The sequence below is a fragment of the Xiphias gladius genome, chromosome 24, assembly GCF_016859285.1.
Source record: "Xiphias gladius isolate SHS-SW01 ecotype Sanya breed wild chromosome 24, ASM1685928v1, whole genome shotgun sequence".
NCBI lineage: Eukaryota > Metazoa > Chordata > Actinopteri > Istiophoriformes > Xiphiidae > Xiphias > Xiphias gladius.
The window spans coordinates 5,575,617-5,599,329 of NC_053423.1; positions in this window are offsets into that span (position 1 = coordinate 5,575,617).

A 23,713-nucleotide genomic window follows, 5' to 3' on the forward strand; every position below is an offset into this window, starting at 1 on the left:
CTTTTAAAGGGCAAAGTATTTCCTATGAAACATCTTTAGCTAAGTGGATATGGATTTCTGCAGAGAAAAATACCATCAGGGCAAAAGAGGTGGAGTGGAAAACAAAGAAGTTGAATCACCCCAAACTGTGGGAATGAAAAAAAAAAAAAAAACATCTCTTGAAATAAGGTAGGCCTATGTCTGTATGACTTAGAAGCAGCTGAATAATGGATGTATTTTGAGGACAAACTGCCATTTGTCCCTGCCGGTGAACTCAGTTTCACCCGAGTGTCACTGGGTGCCCCTTTTTAAGATCAACGGCGCCACACCTTTAACCACACCAGACATCAATAAAATATTGACAGTAATAGAAATACTGTATGGTTGAATATTTAACGGCTGACTGGTAGACATGGTGTGATGTTAAATTTTGTCTCAGGGAGCGCTGAGGAAGACTTGAGAGGTCAGTGAATGCCAAGACATCCTGACATTCCTGCTCGAAAACGTGTTTCAAAGGAAGATTTTCATCACCTTTGACATGATATTGCACATACATAAATGTCACTCCTTGCCATGCATTACAATGTCATGTCATTTTAACAGCGTCGGTTTCGGTCTGTCCTTTACTCCCAGTTGATATTGTGCTGGTTAACTGTGCTTCTGTAATGCTCTGAGACACATGCCACTGGACTGATCTGATCCTTTTTATGCCCTTGATATCCAGACACCGGGAAATGAGAGTAAATTGAATCAGCATTGTGAGTGGCAGAAGCATTATGGTCCAGAGTTGGTCAGGATCCAAACTCCAAGCAGGAAGGGAGAAAAAAGATTAATCACTGGGGCTTTGTAGCTTTTAACTGTTAATGTACATAGGTAGTAGGGATGTAAACAAATATGAATACATTATTTGGATATAAGAAGTTAATGAACTCTGAATGGATACAAACAGCATCTAGTTTTTGACACAATTCCCTATATTATGTGACACAAAAACTCATCATGCAGATATCATACACACCGTTACAATCTGTGTAATTCACTCTTTACGGGGGTTATGCATCGGAGATAAACATCCATAAATCCGTTTAGAAACATACAAGAAAAGATGCTCCTTATAATCCAATTTCAGGTGTTGGCTTCCAATCATCCGATTCAGACTGAATTCAGATTTATGATACAGATTTTTTTAAAGAAAACAAAAAGATTGTAGACTAGTCATGGAGGTGTAGTAACTGTAGTTTTTAATTTAATATTCTGACATTCAGGTTCCAAACAAGAAAACATTTCATCAGCTTCACTGGATTTGTTTGGCAGATCAGAATTCAACTTGAATTATTTTATATATTAAATATTATTGTTTTTTTATTTGAAGTGTTATTTTTAACTCAAGATCCAGTATTTCAACCTGACACCCTCATAAATTGACAATAGATAAACTGAAATTAGCTTTTTCTCATTTTTAGCCATGCTAGCAGCAATACTACTTGCAAAACTCAGCCTTAACTGTATTTTGTATTTAGAGCTAACTAGTAAATGTTAGCACGCTAATAAACACCATGCAAGAAGTCTTATTTTTCCATTTACATTTAAAAGCAATTCTATTTTCATGTGGACCTTCTCCGATCACATAAAAACCCTCTTTTTTATTATGCAGTATGACCCAATGAGCTATTATGACTCTTTTTTTATCCATAGCTCCTTTTTTTTTTTTACTGAAGACATTTCAGACCAACTTTACATTCATCTGGGCCTCCTCCCATTATATACATACCGTCCAATTTTGCAAGAAAAAATCATGCAATTTGGCCCTTTCAACTATTCTGACTTGTATTTTTCCACCACTGGAAAAAAACCTTTGCACTATTTCCTCATTTCATTTCCACCCAGGGGTTATTAACAGTTATACAGCCTCTATTCACACTCAGATTTGACTTACCTTTTTCTCTTTTTGAAGGTAGGGTTAAAATACAAATCATGTTTGATTATTTGATTAATGTAGATTAATACATTTTGGTATGTTTTGTTGGCAAGTTAACATATAACTATACAGAGTGTAAATGGCATTAGAAAACAGAAAATCTATATTTTTTCAACAACCTCCAGAAGAGTTCCAGAATGAATCCAAATACAGATGTCGTTGTGACATAAACAGACACTGATAATCGCTTTGCCTTACACCTCTAATAGGCAAGAAAAAATTATGTCTTGGCAGTGAATGGATCATCTTTGAAAGCCCATTTGAATGTGTAAATCTTCCCTTTACATTAGACTACTATATGTAAAAGTGAATACTTGCCTGGAAAAACAAAGAGAGAGAAGTAGGGGATATAATTTAAAGGTCAGCTATTAATTCACTTCTCCCCGGGGACACAACTGCCAAGGTCATTCAGCACCATGGCCCTGAGTATTTCTCACCTCTGAAGCAAATGAGCACCATGTCATCTTACATCGGGATGTGATGGCTTTTATTTTCTCATACGCTCTCTCCTGCTGTCAGAATCCACACTCTGAGTAAAGCAGTTCATCCCTGCACCTTTACAGGAGCTGGTGGAGGATTGATGGATACAGGGGTACGTGCCAAAGAAAATAAAAATGGATTAACGTATTTGATGGTAGTTCAGGGTGTCTTAGGATTTTGTTGGTGAATGTTGTTTGGTCTTTGTTTACTTTAGATTTTAATAAGAAAAGGTGCCTCTTCCTTTTCTTACTAGTTGATAACCAGAACACACATTTCTTTTACTTCAGCCTGCCAGTTGACGAACTAATATTCAAGCTCTTAATTCTCTAGATACTGTATCTATAAACAAAAACATTTTTCTAACTGGAAAGGAATATACAGGTCATATATTTATCCTTGATCTTTTATTATATTTGTTCTAGCTGTGGATTTGTAAATGATATGCCAATAACATTGTAATTCCATGGGAAAAAACAAAAATACCGTATTTTACAGTCCCATTTCACCATTGTATCTTAAGGGAAGATTGGAAGCTATTTCTCACTGATGCATGCACACCATTCAGTACCAAGCATTAAAACAACGTTACAGATACATCTCCAAGAATGTATTCGATATTTAAAGGTGCAAAAAGTAAAATTATTATGTCCACAGAGGGACCATAGGAGTGTGTATTTGTTGTAGTTGATCCGTTGTGTTTTTATTTACCAAAGGCAGTGACTCAGCAGTAACTTCACCTTCTGCTGGGAATTTTGCCTTTAGCCGGGTTTCCATCTAAATTTTGCACAATTTAAACCGAATATACCGAATAACAGCAAAAGAAAATGCAAACTGATGTTTATTTCCATCCACTATGATCATTTAAGTATAAGGAGTTGGTGCATTGGTATAAACAGCTGGTGGTGCTATTAAACTATTGTAGAAGAAGAGAGAGCATTAGAAGAGTGCGTGTCAAAACCTCAAAAACAATGTGGAAAATGTGATGGAAATATTCTTTATGCTTATTATGTTCACGTATTGATATTTCAACCAAAAAATTATGCAGCGCTGTGTACATCAGCTAGCAGCTAACTTTACAGCCGCTTGTTGAGGCCAAAAACGCTGTGAGAGCAATCAGAGTGAAACAAAACAGTAATTTTTGGAGAAAACCAAAACAACGAGCTGAGAGACACTATAAAGCTCATGCTGAGCTGAGGGGAACTGTAGAGTTGGGTTTTCATTTTCTGTGGGTTTGTCACTATGAGCGATCCCTTTTACATTACACAGTCATTTACTTCATTGATATTATAAAAAAATATTTATTATAGCTGCTTTAATCTCTGTGTTCACTTTGTGTTGTATCATTTGAGATGTATGTGCTGCAGTCGGGATATGGTTATGTTAATTGTTGGTGTCCCGGGCTGGGTAAATTGTATTGTTATATGCATAACACAACCATAGAAATTAACCTTGATCATCACCACCTGAAATTGTATCCAGTTTCCTCACTACTGGATCATATTGTATTCTGCCTTCTACACCATGTAGCCAGGAACCCTTCCTGGAACTTCTATTTTTCAGTGTGCCTGACATTATTGTTGTGTGACATTATCTTGTTGTGTGCCATTAAGCTCTCAAAAGTTGATTTGTCAACACATTGTAATGTGCTAAGTGCAAAAGCATGAAGCCTGGGAGGACATGTATGAGAATAATAGAGGGCCAAGGGGGATATTAACTCAGCCGTCTGTTAATTGCACTGACTGTTGTCTGCAGCCTGACATGAAAGAGAGACCTGGTGCATGGTCAGACAGCAACAAACAAGCTGAATAGAGTGCATTAGCTTTAAACGAAAGGCAATAACATTCTGTGTGAGACTTAGAAAGCACTTGAAATTCATTGTATGACTTCTGACAGTTGTATTGCATCACCCAGGAGAAATCAAAGGTTGCTATCTAATGCTTTTATTAGCTGTTGATAGTAGCAAACCAGACTACAGGAATTACTAAGGAACCTCTCTGTCAATGTGACGTACTTAGGAGAAATTCATACTTAATTTAATCTATTATTCACTATTTCCATAATTGATCAGATTGTCTGCAGGCTGTACTAATAGAAAGTGACAGTTCTTAAGATAAGAGGTTTTGGAAGGTGATGTGGTGGGTTAAGGAAGCCAAGGATTTGAGTCGCCGCTGATTTACGACCCATTTTTTTGTCCCCCGTGGCCCCCGAGTTGGATGGCGACGAGGCCCTCGGAAGGTCTTAATGAGCAAATCGAGTTAGGTAAATCACCACCTGTACCCCATCAAACAAGATGATTTCAGGCTCAGAGTGAAAGAGCTCTGGTGTCGTTTGTCTTCCTTTTCAGTTTCCTTGGGATACCCGGAATTAAATGGGCCATATTTATCATCAGTGACAAATGTAAGGGATATGGTCCACCTGTCATAACGGGAGACACTGATAAAGTCACTCCAAACAAATAATACGCTTTAGTCTTGTTTGGACTGACAGTGATTCACATTTGCAGTTTAATAATCCATGACAAAGAAAATGGTTACACATATCATTGCAACAAAAGCCCAATAAACCTGTAATAATTTCATTCAGTTTATCATCCTCTCTTTGTTCATGTCATACCACTCGCTTGTCCAAAGGCTTTAGCCTACATTTGATTTTAGATGTACAGTCAAATCAAAGTTGAAAAAAAATTGTTGTTGATGTTTTAATTGAATTTTTTTTTTCACTTTACCTACATTTTGCCCACGGTAAAGAGACACAAACGCAGACATGCAAGCTCTCTGTGACAGCAGCGATAATACTGAACTGGTGTTAGCTGTTGGTGGAAGAGGGAGACCTTTGATGGCTAATTAATGCAGGCAGCTGTCAGAACAGTAATGGCAGAGATTTCAAAGTTTTGATACTATCGTTATATTTATGCTTTCACAGCTCGCTTTGTTCTCTCAGGGATTATTGGGTTGCTGAGGAGGGTGCCGGTGAGAGGGAGGAGAGGGGAACATCAAATTTCTTCTTCCCACACTGGATGTGACCACATTAATTATAGATCTTGGGAGGCAGCAGTTACGTTTATTCGGCATATTTTTAGAATATGAGAGGCTGATTTAGTTCTTTAATCAAGACGACAGGTGTCGGCTCAGTTCAGAAAAAATATACTGAAAGCTGCTTAAAGTTGTCAGACGTTGACATTTTGAGCAGGCTGAGGTGTGAAGTGTCTATTTGTGAATTCTTGTCTGAGGCTAAAGGTGCAGGTGAGGGCTTTACATTCTGTGAGCTTTAAAGTGCCATAATATATAACCATTTACAGTATAGGGTAAAATCTGAAAACCCCTTCATTAGTCATGACCAGGGATGAGCAGAAATCTGAAGAAGTACTCTTATTTAAATTTTATGAATTAGGAGTTCTATCAAAAATTAGCAAAACTTCTCGCAATGCCAGTAGTACAGTACATCTCCCAGCACAGAATTTGCTTGAATCGTCCCATAGAGAGAACGCTCGAGAACATGGTCTCATAATACGTTTTTTTTTTTCATAAACTGGGTATTCTTAATGTCTTTTAATTATAAAATCATTAATATATCCAGCTGTATAGAAAAGTATCATCAAACACAATGCAACTTTGGTTACTCTCTGTTCTATTATCGAGAATGATCAGCTTGTCTCAGTTATCTGACAGTGTCAATAATGTTAGTTCAGAGCTTTGGCTTTGCACTAAAAGTGACGCAATGTAAACCATGTTTCCTAAATTTAAACGTTCTATAGACAGTTTTTCTGTTTATAAATAATCCAGGATGCATGTGTAGCAGTGGGTAGAAAACACAGTGCCATAGCGTCATGCTAGGTTAGTAAAGGACATTTTCAGCATTTAGGAATGAAGCAACTTGAAACCAGTCATAATACTATTTAAAGGTAAAAGTGGCACCGATCCTTGCATTTTTTAAACCTTTTACCACATGCCTCTTTTATTCACATTATTGTGGAAAAACAGCTCATTATTGTGCATGAGGTGTGTTGCAACAGCCCAGCGGGAATGTCCGCAATTTGCTGACGGGAGGGGGGTTCAGATTCGTTTGTTGTTGCCAACAAGTTGGCCTCAAATCAAGACTAGAGAGCAAAGATACTCAATCTGTGAAATATCAGCATGCAGATGCAGCTACCAGGTTTGTTCCGAAAACACGGTTTGAGTCACTAAAATCAACACGCAGCACAAGACACTTGTTTTTCCGCTGTAATAAGAATATGCCTTTAGCTAGTAACATGACGCGTGGAATTCCATTGATAAATGGATGCTAGTAGCAATGATAATGCTAACCAGGACAACACAGAGTTAGCTCTACAGGTAGTGAGTGTCTGAAAACATCAACCAGCAGCACAGGTTAAAAGCACGGAGGCCCTCTTCATACAAATAAAATTACCATAAAAGATCAAAATGTCACCATTTTTAACAAGTAACATTAACATATACTGTATGAATTTCCTGCTGTTTGCCAGCTGCACAAGTTCATAGTATAGAATGTTCCTGATTCTAGTTTTTATGTTAATGTTAATAATGTCAGCACGTATAAAATTCTGGCTGTTTCCTTAAAATATACAAGAAACTAGATATATATTTTGTATCAGTCACACAGGATGATGGAAAGAGATTTTTTTTCTCTTAAATATTTCAACCATTACGATGCATTTTCAACCCAAAGACATCCATATGCACCTCTATCAGCTGTCTCCAAGTCCCACAAAGAAACTCTGAGGTATGCCAAACTAATCACCAGTGTGAGCTGCCTTACCTTAAACTGAAATCCAGACCACATCGTGAAAGCTAATAGTTAATAGATAATGAACACTTTGCATCCACTACTTTTATGTTGCATGCAGTTCAAGGCACACAACAGAACATTTCATGTTGAGATCCCCATAGGCTCTCAGTCTTTTTTAGGTTGTTCTCTAGCCCCCCTGGCACGTGCAAATCTTACTGATGATGTTGGTCGGAAACCTGTCTGTAAGTCCAGTACTATCACAATTTCTCAGCAGGCCCCTTTTGCATTGGCTAAGTCCAATAATCAGCAACAACTTTACACATGTACTCCATCATATTTACTGTTAAAAAAAAAACTCACACCGGGTAAAAACATTATGTCCACTTTTTGTTTTTCTCAGAGCGCCAGTTTCTTTTTAAAACCTTGATTTTAGAGCTCTTTTGGCAGTCTTTGAGTGCTCCCCAGTGCTTCTGAGTGCCTCCAGGCAGGTGTGTTTTTCGGGGCCTCCTTAGAGTAGGTTAAATTCAACTCCATACTCCATATAGCTTCAGTCTGGAATTCAAATTATAAAGATTTTCAGTCTCTGCAGTTGAAAAAAAACACTTAAAAACTGCAAATACAGTCTTAAAGTTGACTAAATAAACCGTTTGACAGACTATTTGGATCCTCTCAGTGGCCTCCCCCATCTAAAAGGTGTACTTGCATTTAATCAACTCCGACAATACAGTACAGTACAGTTATTGTGCTAATGCTGATAAGAACTCCAAGGAACTTCCAGGCAGCCATCTTCCCAAAAAAGTGAAGTCAGGCTACAAAAAGATTAAAATAAGTCAGCAGCAATTAACAAGAGATCTGAGAGAAAACAAGTGTTAAAGTATCAGAGAGTTTCTTTTGCTTTAATGTGGTATACACTGTTCGCCACTGATTGCACTAATAACAACTACGCATGCATGCGCTTAGTTGTTGAATCAGTTTTTTGTACATGCGTGAGTATGGGTGTATTAAAGGGAAACTCCCCTAACTTAACACATTGAAGTCTCTTCACAGACCGATGGGAGTATTACCACATACAGTATCTGAAAAAAATTGCCTCAAGTGATGTCACTTGAGTCAGTGTTGGTTGAAACTAAAACTATGCAAATTTTTAAAAAAATTTGGAGCCAGCTCCTGATTTTGATCCTTTTATCAAAACTTTCCATCGTGAGTGTGTCAATGTCATAGGTGTGCGATGCTCAATTGGCGGAGTTCTATTTTAAGAGAGTTAGGGGGCCCACTAAGATTACATATGCAATTTTTTCTTTCCAACTACACCACTGCCTGTCAGAGTCACTTTTCAAACACTGATTAATCACAGTAGAGGAGGCTGGATGAAAGCTGGTTAACCTCAGTGTCCAACGGAGAATGATAGGCAATCGCAGAAATGATCAAGACAAGGGCAGAAAAGAATACTTTGTGGAAGCATATTGAACATTGAATATTTTTATGTGTGTGTGGTTTTAATGTTAATAACCACTGTATATCACTTAAGAATTACATTGAATTAAGAACACCAATAAATATTTTACTTGTGCAGAGGCAATATGCTTAATGGAAATGTAGATTTTGCCATTAGAATAGCACAACAGTAAAACGTACTACTTTACATTTAGGGAAGTTATTTTTCCAATTTATGCGTTTGGACGTTAATGCACCATTTCAGCAGACATTTCAGTCAATCTACACTTTTGAATCCAATGCAGACCTTTGAAAGGACGAATAAACAACAACACAAATTTAAAAAACATGGTTTTGGGTGGGTAAGCCAAATAAAATGAACCATTGGAGCACAGTCTCATTTTAGCTAATATGGGATAATAGTATGTAATAACCAACAGCAACAGTAATAGTTTGTGCCAATACCATGATAAGGGAATTGTCTGGTTAGTTAAATAAACTTTATGTCGCTAAATAAACAAGCAATTAGATAAACAAGCATTAAACATGTTTACTCTTATACAATAGTTGCCAGCCATTCTTGTCCATTCATAGCCTATCCATTAGCTAGACTTGTGTGACTAATGGATGAGAAAGCAACTTACCCGTCTTTTGTGGATGCTTTTTATGAGGCAATGCTGAGGGACTCTCCTGTTCTCACATGGTGCTTTAGAAACGATGAGGCCATTAAGACCTGGCAGAGAACATGATACATCCTAACTAATTTGTTTTGTCCAGGGATTAAATTAACTCATCTAAGAGCTCATTTGCAAAGGAGAGGGTGAAGTTCTACCCCCTCTCTGGTGTTTTCTAGTGTAACCTTGGGTGGAATATCCTCTAAATGTGGTGCACAATGATCAATACCCTGAGTAGTGTAAAATGGCAGGTGACATCCTCTGAAGGGGAGATGTGATAATGGATCCCACACCACGTCTGATACCAGCGGCATGTCAGTAGCCTCTTCCTCCGATCTCTCCTGCGGTCTGTGCGAGGTATATCATATCAGTTGATTGTTTTCAATGTGACTTTGATTGATATCAGATCCACATTTTTGTCTAGTTCACAGACCAGAAGCTGGCTCTCATGAGGTATCAGTTACTTGCAAGTCACCACATTACCGTTGCTACATCTATACTTTGATAGATGTGATACACCCCACATCTGCTCCATCTGCCCATCCAGGATATGTCACGTTCTGCAGATCAAAGGGAGTGAATAGAGTCACTCAATTTTGACAGATCAATTCCCCCCTCAGGAATGTGTCCTGCTGTATGACAGCTCAAGTATGAGCCATTTCTCTCTGTTGCTATGATTCTTCTTTTATTTTCTGTCCATTTTTTAACCACAAATGGGAGAAAGAGGCACTGCTGAGGCTTGATTTGCTTCAGTGACTTGATGGTAAAAGTAAAGGCTTTAAGGGCAGAATATATGAAATACATATTTGAACATACACTTAATGTCTACAGGAAACTTGAAGTCCATCACCATTCATTGTGGAATAGGGCATGAGTGCAAAAAAGGTACTACACAAGATTTGTTTGTCCAATACAACGCTGCATTTATCTATCTACAGTACTATATATGTGTCAGCCCTGTAAAATGGCAACCTGTCCATTGTGTACCTTGCCTCTTATGATGTACCGCTCTTATGTTGTCTATTTATCCATCCTAGATAATCCAACTTTGAAGCTGATATTGCTGGAAGCCCTTTTTCATTAACATATGTGCAAAATTTGTGTAATATAGCTATTTCAGTTTATGTAGATACCATTGAAGCGTAGGCTTCAATTTTTCAAATTTTACCTTATATAATAATCACATGCCATGTATGTAGAAAGAGGCATTGGTCAGTCAGAGATGTGAAAAAAATGCATTCTAAAGTTCAGCTTGTAGCTAATATTAGGCCTCAGCAGTCTGAGTTGGGCAAATGGCAGTGGTGGAAAGTAACTAAGTACATTGACTCAAGTACTGTACTTATGTATAAATTAGAGGTACATGTACTTTACTGAAGAATGTCTATTTTAGGCTACAAATACTTAGATTCATCCACATTTTAAAGATTTTTAATACAAAATTTATGAGCTTATAAGATATGATGCATTGCTCTACAAGAAACTGCCCAACACCATATAAAGTACACGATAATAATAATATAATAATAATATAATAATACAGTAATATAACACTCACAGGGTTTATTTTTTGTACTCTTACTTTTGATACTTTAAGTACATCTTGCTGATAATACTTCCATTCTTTTACTTAAGTTAAATTTTGAATGGAGGATATTTACTTGTAATGGAGTAATTTTACAGTGTGGTATTGCTATTTTTACTGCAGTAAAAGATCTAAACACTCCAAAGTTACAGTCTTTTTAGTGCAAAATTCTGCTTTATGTTTTAAACACGTCCTTGCTGAGCCAGACTGGACACAACACCGACAATTTACCTACAAAGATGAAGATATCATTTCTAAATCATCTAACTTAGACTGCAGAAGAGTCCCATCAGCTTCGGCTGAGCTCAGCCATGGATCCCATCGTTGCTAAGCAGCAGCTGGAAAAGTTTGGCAATTGTCAGCTAAGGTGGCAGTAGCAAGTAAGCCCTATACACAGCGGAAGTCACCCTCTCACTCCTTGATGCTGTTGCCTGACTCACTGGCAGGACTGAAAACAATAGAACCCATTCAACCCACTGGCAGATGAAATCTTTCTTTTCTTTTCTGTTTAGAATAAGTAGCTGTTGGTCAAAGGAAGAAAATTCCAAGCATTATGCAAATCATCTCACTTATAACTGTGAAAAGGAGGCATCCATTTTAGCCAAATGAGCTTCCCATTTTCCTCATTCCGATATCACCTATTGTCCTTATTTTTAACTCTGGAAAAAGAAATCAGATGGCTTAAATTTTTAAAATAGTCCAGTGCTTATTAACTACATCCTGCTGCCTTTTTTAACATATGCTGCAGCTTCAGTGATCCATTTTGTCCACTCAAAGCTGAACCGGTGGTGAGTGGAGCTGAGATAGCGGGGCAAAGAGAGGGAAGCTGGGTCTCTCTCTATTACAGTGACTCCATGGCAGTGGGTCACCACATAAGACAGGCTAACTGGATACATTGTGCTGCTCAGCAAATATTACATATTGACACACTTTGAAACTTTTAGTTTTCACTCAAAGTTTAGGTGTTTGATGTAGTTAAGTTTGGCCTATATTTGAATCATGTCCTGCAGTAATTGTGATCCAGTCCAGCCAAAGTGTATTTGAACTGTAAGCCCTAATAGTCTTGACTGCAAATGACTGTAAATAGAATGCACTCATATAGTGCCTTTCTAGCTTAACAGACAAAGTGCTGTACCATGTGCCTCTCATTCATCCAATCAGAAACTCACACACACCGATGGTGGCGGAGCTGCCTTGAAAAATGCTGGCCTGCGCATTGGAAGCAACTTGGGGTTCAGTGTCCTGATCAGGGACACTTCGACATGTAGGTAGCAGGACCCTGCGATTAACAGACGACTCCTGAGCCAGTATCTGTACAATACGGCATCACTGGACAAAAGACTCAGGCTCCTTGTATATTGGACAGTGTCATGGACGTTTCTTGAAAATTGCGATCAATTACCCATTACAAATTACTCATGGAAAAAGTAATTACATTACTTTACTATCTAATTAGCAGCTAAAGTATTCATTCCTTTTACTTACACCACTTAAATCCAAATCCCCCACACCCACTTGTATCGTGTATCCTGTATCTTTTGAATTTAACATGTGTAGAAATAGAAAATGAGATAGTTTAACAAGCAGAAGTGTTCAGTAAATGTACAGTCAAATCTTTAACATCGAATCTTCAAACCGTTGTCACTGACCGGATCAGTAGCTTTTAGCTGTGGATAGCCTCACTAGTGACATAGAGTGCCAACGTTACTTCCTCACTTAAAGCTTATTAAAAGACATCAAAAGCTACAGGAACAATCCTAATCCGATATTCTGATCTCACATGATCAGCAGTAGGTGGAGGCTTTGTATAGGCTAGTTTTGCTCCTAACTGAATGTACAGCTCAACTGAAATCAGAAAAAATCAGCACTGAACAGCCTTATGAACAGCGCTGCGTTCACTTACTGCTGGGTGGACTTCCGTGCAATTGAATGGTGATGCAATCAATTAGATTAGAAAAACAATGATAAACAACATGCAGTTACTACGAATCTTTGAACTGAACTTTGATTTGATTTGATTTGAATCAGTAAAGTGCTTCAGGATTTCCACATCTGTTAACAAGTAGGCAGTCCTGCAATTTGGAGGGGATTAATCCAGCAGCTAGCTTATCCTGGGCTACTGCACACAGCAGAAGTTTTGTCTAGCGCTCTGCCCTGCAGCTGTAAACAACACTAGGTGAATCCTGAGGTAAGGTGAGAAACACAGAACATTTCTTCTCTTTTGGTAGATGCAATGCTGCATTCATGTCATGTCGGAGTAGTATCATGACTGGGGCTTCATTATACAGATGTGCCTGAAAACCAAACAAACAGGGACCCCTCAACCCAGATCTAGTGGATATAGTGCTATGCTCATAGTCATGGGAACCATTTCCATCTTTCTCATACATCTGACATGGTGGGAGTGCAGCATTAACATTTCCCCCGCGCCTCAAGACCTGTCCGGACCAGTCTGTCGGCGAATGCAGGGAGACCGAACTGATACCGACCCTCCATCTAACTCCCAGTAGGAAAACAAACAAAAGTCGACCCCCAAATGTCAGAGTAGCAAAGTGTTACTGGGATTAGTAACTGTAATGTAATTACTGAATTTCAAATTTGCTACTCGTTACTGTAAAAACGTAAGGACGTTACTGTAACATGTAACCAAGTAATGTGTCACTGCCCAACACTAACATTCAGTTGCCTAAAAGTAAGCATGTAAGTTTTAAGGTACAATATATATTTATGTATTTTATAATACATACTGTGTTGGTTGATTGATTGACTCTGCAGTATTCATGATTTCACCCGCACGCTTAAGCTAGAAAAGTGTATACATATTTACATGCTGTTTCAATTGAAACATGGGAAAGCTGTTTTCAAACTGGAAACAACTGAAACCTGCTGAAGATCAAAAGAAAAAATGCATCCTGTGTCTCATATTAATATCTGGTTGGTATTCTTTATGGACATGGGTCAAAGAATTTTGCAAAGTAGGAAGTTTTAGTCACTGTAGAGGCGATGAAAGCACATGGATCAATGCACTGAAGAGGAGCAGCAAAGTATTCATTATAAACAGGTTATACGGAAATGTTGACACCATACGGCCTCATAAATATTAACAATGTAGCTACTTACATCAGTCATCCACAACATTAAAACCAGTTTCTATTTTCAATGTTGTGGCAGAATGATGTGTGTATATGTATATATATATATATATATATATATATACACACATACATGTGTCTGTGCTGAAGTTAGGTTGCACTGTATGGACTGATTTACTGGCTATGCGAACATAACTGTCGCGTTGCTGCCTGCTGATGTATTCTTGTCTTGTCAACTGAACTACATGTCCCCACATTGCATCAGTCTCACTGTAGACAAATGCACAAGTGGCAAATCAGCCCAATACTATTCAGCTATCTAGAGGCAATCACAAAATGAGCATGCTGACCAAGCCAATATATTATTGCCAACCCTATTTCGGCTCTTTTCTTAAATATGAAAAAATAGATGTTTGGTGGAGAATGTAAAGGAGGAATGAAATAACTCAGGTGTAAGGGTGCACAGATATCTCTGCATGTATAAATAAACAACAATGTCAACAAAAACATGCTGTGATTCTTATCAACAGAAAATGCAGGCAATTTGTGTCGAGGCAGCCTTTTTTGTCAGCTCTATTTGCTAGATTTCCATACTCTCATCCCTGCTGTTCCCACAGCCCCCCCCCCTCACACCGGCCAGCAGGAAATAGGCATTCAGTGCTTTCTAGATGACTTCCTGAAAGAAATGAATCTCTCATGGAAAATGAGAGCAATGAATAATGAAACACTGGATGGGATGTGCCTGACCCATGCTATTCATACAACCTGTGCCGTTGCGGAGAGCCATGTATGAAATTGAAGGTTGTGATCATAGGGCTGGAAAGAGCCATGGGGAGGACCATTAGAGTGTGGGGAAACAAATAGGTTTTCTTGGTGCACATATAATCATTTGATTTAGGCTAGATGCAGACCAGAGCGCTTCGGTCAGGATAAATCTTGCAGTTTGCAACTGTAAGATAGATTTTATATTTTTCCTTCATTCATAACCCCCTCGATTTCTTCTGGGAACAGTGGAATTTTCAATCAAAGCCATCTGACAACTATTTTAGGGTTGGTAGAATTGAAAAATTTATAAAACTTTACTCTGCCAGTACAGTACATGCATGAGTGTAACTGGACACAAAGTTCCTCAGGGAGGAATAATACAGTTGGAACTGAACAGACCATTTACACTGTGCACAGCCACTTCACAGCAGGAAAAGTGTCTTAACAACATCATAACCCCACTGAGAAAAAATACACCAAAGACAGCGAACATGGCTGTATAGCGCCGAAAGAATGCCAGGGCCAGGTGGTATTCTGGGTTCTGAATGGCTGATTCTCTGCCTCACTTTAGCCTCAACAGGATGGCCAAGAAAAGACAAAAAAAAAAGTTGCTCAAGCCGTTATAAAAAGAGTCCGACTGCAGCCCTCCAGCTACCACTGCAATCCTGACATGAAGGAGTCAGCTTGAGCACTTACAAATCTTTCTAATCCCTTTCAACATAGAGCAGCATTTGCCAGACCCCTGCTCCTTCAGGATCTAAGAGAGCGAGAGAGAGAGTGTGTGTCTGTGTGAGTGTGTGTGCATAGGTCTGTCAGTTAGGGTAAGTTAGGATGTGCGAAGGACTTTTGAGAGTCACTAGGAGGAGAGACGAAGCACAGCGGCTGCTCAGTATGAAACTCCTCACTGTGCTGTAGAGCTATCATTTACCCTATGGGTGTGTGGGTGGCTTACCGCCTGTGTGTTACCAAAGGCTGTGAACGGCATGATCAAGTAATTACCGAACACTGTCGAGGCTCCTGAGTGTGTGTTTCATGTTGCACATTTCCTTTGAAGTGAATGACTTCAGTGCTCATTTGGCCATGAATAATTGTATTGAACGCACTGGCAGGGGTGCCTAACTGACACCCGGCATGGCCGCTGTGTTTCGGGTCACCGAGCGCGTTTAAGAATCATTGATTTTGTTGTACAACAGCAAAAGACACAAGGCAAGGCTTCACCTCATCACGGACATTCCTAGTGAGCAACCAACAAACAGAGGGGGGCCACCATGAAGTGTCACAGCAGCCCAATTATGTTTTTGTAATAAACCATTGTGGCCAGGCCAGTTGCAGGGCCCCCGGGGGACCTTCAGCGCTCGCTAATTCTGCCACTCCCCAATTCCAATCTAATTCACCGCATCATTTTCATCTTCAAAATGTTGGAATGGGTAATCAGATGATTGATTGAAGAGAAATGCTGTTCTGACAGAATACTGACATCGACACAGCTGGTTGCCTGTCAGAGGGGATGGCTGAATGATATATGAGTATCTGCGCTCAAAACAAAGCAGAAACCGCCCTCATTTGCAAGGTGATACTGTAGCCCTCACTAATATCTGGGTTCACTCATTTTCCAAGCATGCCAAGCATATCCAAAGACCTCTTTGCTTCCCGACTACTGCTTTTTGTTTGCTCTGGAAAACATCTGCAGTGAGATTAAAGGATAAGACTTTCATCTGCTACTCAGCAAGCGTCCGACAATTCCAAATTATTAATTGTTTCATGCCCATCAAAGTCCAGCTACTTACCAGATACCTTTACTGATGAGACGGTGAAGATCTTAATTTCAGTTTGCCAGAGAATGAACCACCAAATCACCATCTTTTTCCTCCCTCATTTTAATGAATGCTGAGATTACAGTGCATCAGAGTGATGTTGAAATGCAAGAATACTCCCACTCATGCAATCTCATAGCTCAGTTTAAGTACAGACACAATCGTTAGAGAGAGGAAACACGATAGATCTATGCTCCACTAAAGGTTGGCACTGTAGATAGCTGCTGCTGGATGATAATAAAAGATGCTGTGTTACAATTAAAGTTTGAAATGCTAAAATAACTATGCCCAATAATGTGCAACAGCAACGCCACAAACTAAGGCTACAAAAAGCCAAAAACGCACATTGTAAACTTTATAAAGGTTGTGTCCACCCCCAGTATAAAATGTTTGAGTATGAGGGAATCTCTAAGAAAAAATCTCAAATCCACCGGATAGTACTCCTATGATAAGATAGATGCCGAGGAAAAGTGGTATTGATTGATTAGAGTCTCTTTATCATATTTATCGATTGTGTTTCATTGTGCTGTGGATTACAGCCACATGTCCATGCCCTAGCTTTCAGAGAGGAGAAAAAAAAATGCTGCTCAGGTAATGAAATATGGGGATCTATTGAATTGGAAAAGTAAATGCTTTCGGAAATATTGCTCTACAAAGCTAAACTGACGGGCTTCTGAAATGATCATTTGTTATGGGGGACAGGCTGGGGAAGATAACCTGGCTCATGCCGTTCAGCATTTTTTTCAAGCAACAAGATACTACACAACGGCTGGACTGTCTCTACATACAAGACTGGGCAGAGAGAAAAAAGTGTATTCGGCAATATTCGTAAAGAAAGCACGATCAATAACCAATCTAGGAGGGTCACTTAGAGCATGGGGAGGTTATCGTATACTGTACCTCAACACGTATAATGGAGGACTCCTCCGTGTGTCGAGCAGCTTTAAGACACAGTGTGGGTTTCAAAGGAAGTTTTATATGGATTACAGGCAAGAAACCACACAGAGCTTCTTTACACATGTAGCAAATTTTCACAGGACATATATCAAAAAATACATAATATGACACACTGCTCCTACAAATGGTTGCTCTTTTTTTGAGATCATATTTTGGCCTCTAAAAAGTTTTTAAGTGACATAATAAACAAGGGCTCTGACAATTTGCTGAAATGAGCTCTTAAATGTTCTGTCAGCAGAATAGCAAAATGCTTAGGCAAAAAATTGTACAAATTGTGAATTGTAGAAATACTGTATTCCACTAATTTCCTTTTAGTCCCTTTGACCTATGTATAGTACTGTTATACAAATTATTATTATATGGTAATACTGAAACTCATGGATACTTTATGGCAGGAGTCAGCACTTAGGCGTTCACGTAGCTAACCAGCTGTTAATGTAATTGGTCACATACTTGCCTATGTAGTACGCATGTTAGTGGAGGATGTCTCTATAGCGCACACCAGAGAGTTCGTACATGATGTACACGGTAAAGATGGCGACACTCGAGGAGGTTACTATTTTGTCAATCACGGCAGAAAAAAGCCCAGCGGCGCCATCATAGATGGTATGTGAGGCTCCTAAATCAGTCATCAGCGATTTGTTTCTCTTGTTCTACCAAGGTGAAAAAATTGACGATGAGAATCAACACCAGTGTTTTGGAGTGGCAGCCGTCGGATTAGGCCACTAAATATACACTACAACACACTAACAGTGAGGCTGTCAGTTCGCCCTCCGCCTTCTAACAACAGGCAGCAGCTCCCAAGACTTGTCAGCGAGCTACAAGCTTGTTCTTCAAACTTTCCGTCATTGCTGCAGCTGCTGACGTGCCTACCCTGTCTGCCCCTACACTGCCCCTACCGTTCATATGCATTGTGCATCTTGCGGACACGCAGCGTTTATTTCTGAGGACGCGAACAAGCGACGCTCCAAGCGGACACAGGATACACGAGGCAGCCCGCATGCACGCCTGAACGCGGAGTTGAAGGAAGTATATCTCCTGCCTTAGGTTCAACCATGAGGGGTTTAACTGAGGGGACCAACACTGTTTTACAAGCACGGTGGACACAAAGGCCTAAACTGTATGTTGCCAATGTTTGTTTTTTTCCCCCAGAGAATTTTATTTTTAAGTATTTTATTTCCTTTAGAAATAAAACAGATTCATATAACTGTTTTTTTTTTATTATTGTATCCGAGGGCATTGTCATCCAGGGTATGGCATTTTCCCCATTAGCTTGTTTATGCGAACGGTAAAGCCGTAAATCATAGAATATATTTGTTGTTACAGGATCATGTTTATTGAGATCTACACAAGCGGTTAATTACATTGCTACCTAGAATAGATTTCTGAAGAATTCTGCAAAAGTTCTGGTGCAAACTATGAAAGGGAACACGTTGGCAACAACTGCTTTATGGTATTTGTCTAAAATGTTGGCAGTATAATAAGTGCTTGTTTGAATAATTTAGTAGCATATTCCTCTATTGCATTTTGCACCAATCAGCCACATCATTCAAACTGGTAACTGGTTTGAGGACAAATCTATTCTCAATATTTTGTGACTGACCTTTCATTTTGTGCCACCATCAGGTCCTAATTTCTACTTGTACATGAAAAATATCAAAAACTCAGGGTCATATTGGGATAAACCCTGTTCTTTGTGACTACTCCGTGACCTCTAGCACCAACCTCAAACCTAAATGTCGACTAGCACACAAAATTGCAAAAAATGCTTTTCTGAAATATTGTATTCAAAATTTTAGAGGGGATGCCTGCTGATGTTCACAGACTGATCCACAATATGACAATTTACCCCCTTCATTTTATTTCCCAAACCCTGAAAATGATAGAAAACTCAGTGAACACGAACAGCTGGGGTGTTTTTGCTCCAGCTTGGCAGAAATCCCTCAGAGAGTTTCCCTCCACATCGGCAAACAGTCCCCAACAAACGCACAATTCAGCCCGTTTGTTAAAACTACAGTGCCCAGCTTCTTTAGGAAATTACTGAGCCTTTGTAGCCATGTTAACACTGTGGCTCGAGGGGTGGTTGGCCTGTTGGTCAGTCGGTTGGTCCACCACTTTTGGCTTAAATCTGTTCTCTGTTATCTCTATCGAGTGGTTTTCCATGAAATTTGGTACAGACATTCATGCCCCTGTAAGGATAAACGGTAATATCACTGACAGTCCTGTGACTCTTTTAATGGGACATATGTTTTATTGTTTTACCATTTGTTGGAAATGAAGGGATGAGATTAGATTTTTCATGCATGTGGAGTACATGGATGCTCCATGAGCTTTTACAGGATTGACTGGCAGTCAATCTGCAAAATTCTTAGTTAGTAGGATCTTCGGGACTTCACTTTAAATGTCTCATTAAACATCTAAATAATCATCACCATCTCATCATAAATTCTCACTTTGAGAAACATGGCACCTGTATTGAAAAAAGGCATGATCTAAATCAGGAATAACGCCGCAAACACGATGAGAGTTTTAAGATTTTTAATAGGGACTGTTTGATTACTTTTACATGTGGCACTGTAGGTCCATACCCACCCATAAGCTCGCTAGCTCTGATAAAGATCAAAAACATTAAGCATAACAAAAACAAAACATAATAGGAAATTTGAATACTTATGACATTCATTAGCTATGAGACAGATCTCAAAAACAAGACTTCCATCAGGTGTTATGCTACATAAATAATTTGCTTTAAGGAATGTAACAGCAGCCAAAATAACTCACTAAGTTAATTAAAACTCGTAAAAGATCAATACAGCTCCTAGTCCCTCTCGCCTAATTCTCCAGTATTAATCAAATATACTCACTTTGAAGACTGCTTTTTTTTCTCCTCTGTATCTAGTTAATTAGAAACATTGAAGCAGCTCTAAACTAGACAACCAAAACAACAGTGGATCAAATTAAGCCACGGGATCTTAATCAGTGTTAACAGTGAGCCATTTTTTACTGAAGTCAGAAGAACTGGTATCATGCAACTGAATATGTCAGTTTAGTACTGCAAGGTTGTGGCATTAGCAGTGGATTTCGGTATTTGACCAATCTGGTTTCACAGTCAGAATTTAAATGACATGTTAGGGGTCTGGGACAAAGCAGCACAGCCCTGAAATTGTTCCACAGTGGCCTAAAGCGCAGGAATATGAGGCAAATGGCTTTCATTGCATCATAACCTTGACCGCAGCGGCTGCTCTGCTTTGAGCTTTGTCCATTGATGCACTCGAGGGCCACTTTGTGCCAGTATTACCCCTCCATGTCTTCCTGCCATCACAGTGCAGCAAGCCTAGTGGCAAAAAAAAAAATAAAATGAAATGTCAAATCAAAGAGAGGATGTAAAATGGTCTTTACCACAGGGCTTTGATTTTCGAGTGAAATGGTAAAGTGGATTTACTGCTATTCTCTGTATTGGGCGGATATGCAGCAAATTGAGTCAGTGAAATATGGAATGAGCTAAGCTCACACTCAGCATGTGAGTAAGACAATCATCAAGAGTTTTAACATGAATAAAAAATGTGCATTACAAATACATTAATTGTGGGACAATAGAATTATTACTATAAAAAAAATTAGGCCCAGTATCTTCCAGAGTTTGAACCTAAATGTTATAATTACAGTATGTGTCAACAGATCATATCCGGGGGTTAATCAGCTGAATGTTGGTAAAAAACTTTATAACACAGCTCATCATTTAATTGCAAAGTTTTTAAAGACAGACATGGCAGCTTCATGCTTTTGCACTCTAATGTTCCTGCCAATGAACAGACTTTTTCTTCTTCCTTGTCAAAACCTGGCAGCTACATTACCCCGAATGCAAACTCATCCACCAATTGTTCAGCTTGAGACTCAGGTTGTTATGCTAGTAGTGGCTAATTTAGCCTCCAGCCTCTGGCCTCAAGCAGAGATGAGCAAAGGGGTGCAGACGTCTGGTAAACTCACTGCTTTCTAACTCCACATCCCCAGATTTTTTTTTCTTTTTAAAACTTGTTGCCTTCAGACCCAACCAACGCTGACTAAAGTGACATCACTTAATTATCAGACTTCACACAGTTCCCTGTGGAGACACGACAAGTTTTATACAACTTTCTCGCATATGCAATAGTACTACCCAAGACCTGTGATAAGACTTTGATGTGTAAAATTGGTGGAATTTCTTACTTAATAAGTTACGTTAAAGCCTCACTGTGAAGAATTTTTGTGTGATTACAGCATTTTTTATTCTGATGACATAAGTTTTTGCTTGCAGAAAAATTAGGCAATCATGATAAGTAAACAAATAAATAAAATCTCACTGCCACCAAGTTTGACTCCTTGCGTAAAGATACTAACACTAAGAGTCCCAAAACCCTAGTTTCAAATCCTACACATTTGGCTTTTGATTGTACTACTTCATTAATAACATTTAGTCTTCAGCAACTTTCCCAGTCTTCCCAGAGTTTTTGTAAACTACTAGCACAACTAGCACTACTAGCACTACGAAGCAATGTTTTTTATGAGTTTTGTGAGGATGTAAGACATATATGTCTTACATGTTTGTAAGGCCTCCAGGATACACACAGTGCACTTTACGCAAGTGCACAATGCAACCCTTGCAGGGGCATTCTAAAGCACTGTAGGGCTTGCAAATGTACCTGAAATTTCAAAAACTATTTTTCAGTTTTCACCATTTGTAATCTGCCTGTAAGCACTGCTCAATTTTGCATAATGAGCCCTAGAGTAAATTTGTAGAGCTTTTTTGATCTTAGCTACCTGAAAGCCACTTGATAGACTTAACTGCTGCAAGCCCTCAACACACGAGAATGTGAAACCCACTACAGCCACATGGGTGAGTGCAACAGTTCTTGCAATCAGCCAGTTATGGAATTGCTGTGGCACTTGATATCCTGGCTCTCCACTGGCTATTCCAACTGACAAAGTGGTATTATTGAACAACCTACCCACTTTCTCACCGTATCATGGTCGTCTTGCGCAATCAAGAAGCAAAACACAAGACGATGCCTTAAAAAAAAGACTTGAATTGTTATGTGTTAGAGATACAAGACAATGCCAAAACCTTATATTGTGAGATAGACTTCCCTCCCTCAGCCCACCGAAACATGATGCATGTGTGCACCTCACACCTTTTGCTCACACAGTGACATTATCAACACTCCATGGATCAAGCAGTTGCGGCAGCCTCCTGAGAGTCCAGATGCTGCAGGGAGGACCACTGTTGACCTCACAGCAGACCTGGGATCAGTGTACTGTGGGCCCACAATCTTCATCCTAGGGCCCTTTAAGATGAGGTGTGCATAATGGAGAGGTTTCTCTCACTGAAGGATGAATCAATGTGGCATGAAGAAGAGAATTTCCACCCCATTTCCCCCTCTGATTACCCCACCACATACAGCTCCTTAATAGCTTGTTGTGTGTCATAAATCTCTTTTTACAACCATAGCAACACAGATGTATTTCAGTGTATGTCTTACATATTAAACCAAAGGTGTCATTGGGATATGGTGCTGGAGGTAAGACAACATGTTTCCTTTGGGGGGGTTGTCTTGGCCAGCAAACAGAGCCATGATGTGCAACCAGTGCAACTGCCCTGCTTATATTCAAAGAGCTCTCTGGTTTATAATAAAGCTGTCCCTGGATGGGATGGTGTGAGGGATGCTACTGCTTTCACCTCACAGGTGGGACTGTGGTGGAAGAGGCCCACAGTCAATACAGAAAGCACAAACTGTGGATGTGCAGGGGCTCAGGGGTAACTGGGAGATGCTGTCAGAGAGACCAGGTACCAGTCAGTGGCTGGAGTGGAAACTATTGTTTCATAATTAAACCCAGCTGAGAGCAGTCCCTCCTGATTTACCTTTTAATTTAGTTATTAAATTTACAATATCAAATAATCTCTTTTGCTACTGTGAGGCAGCTGTAAACGATATAACATACTATAAACTAATTATGTCATTGATGTGGAGATGTGTTTGTGGTGGCCTGATGAATGTAACTCCAATATTTACTCTCTTTTAGGTCAATTTTTGTCTCCACCCTCTCCCCTGTGAGCTGTCTCTCTGCTGCTTGGTGCTGAGCAGGTCATTTTTATCAGAGCTTTCTCACTGAGAACAGCTCCCTTCTAAGGCCAGAAATGATGCTATGAGAGCAGTGAACGTGAACCGAAACAGGTA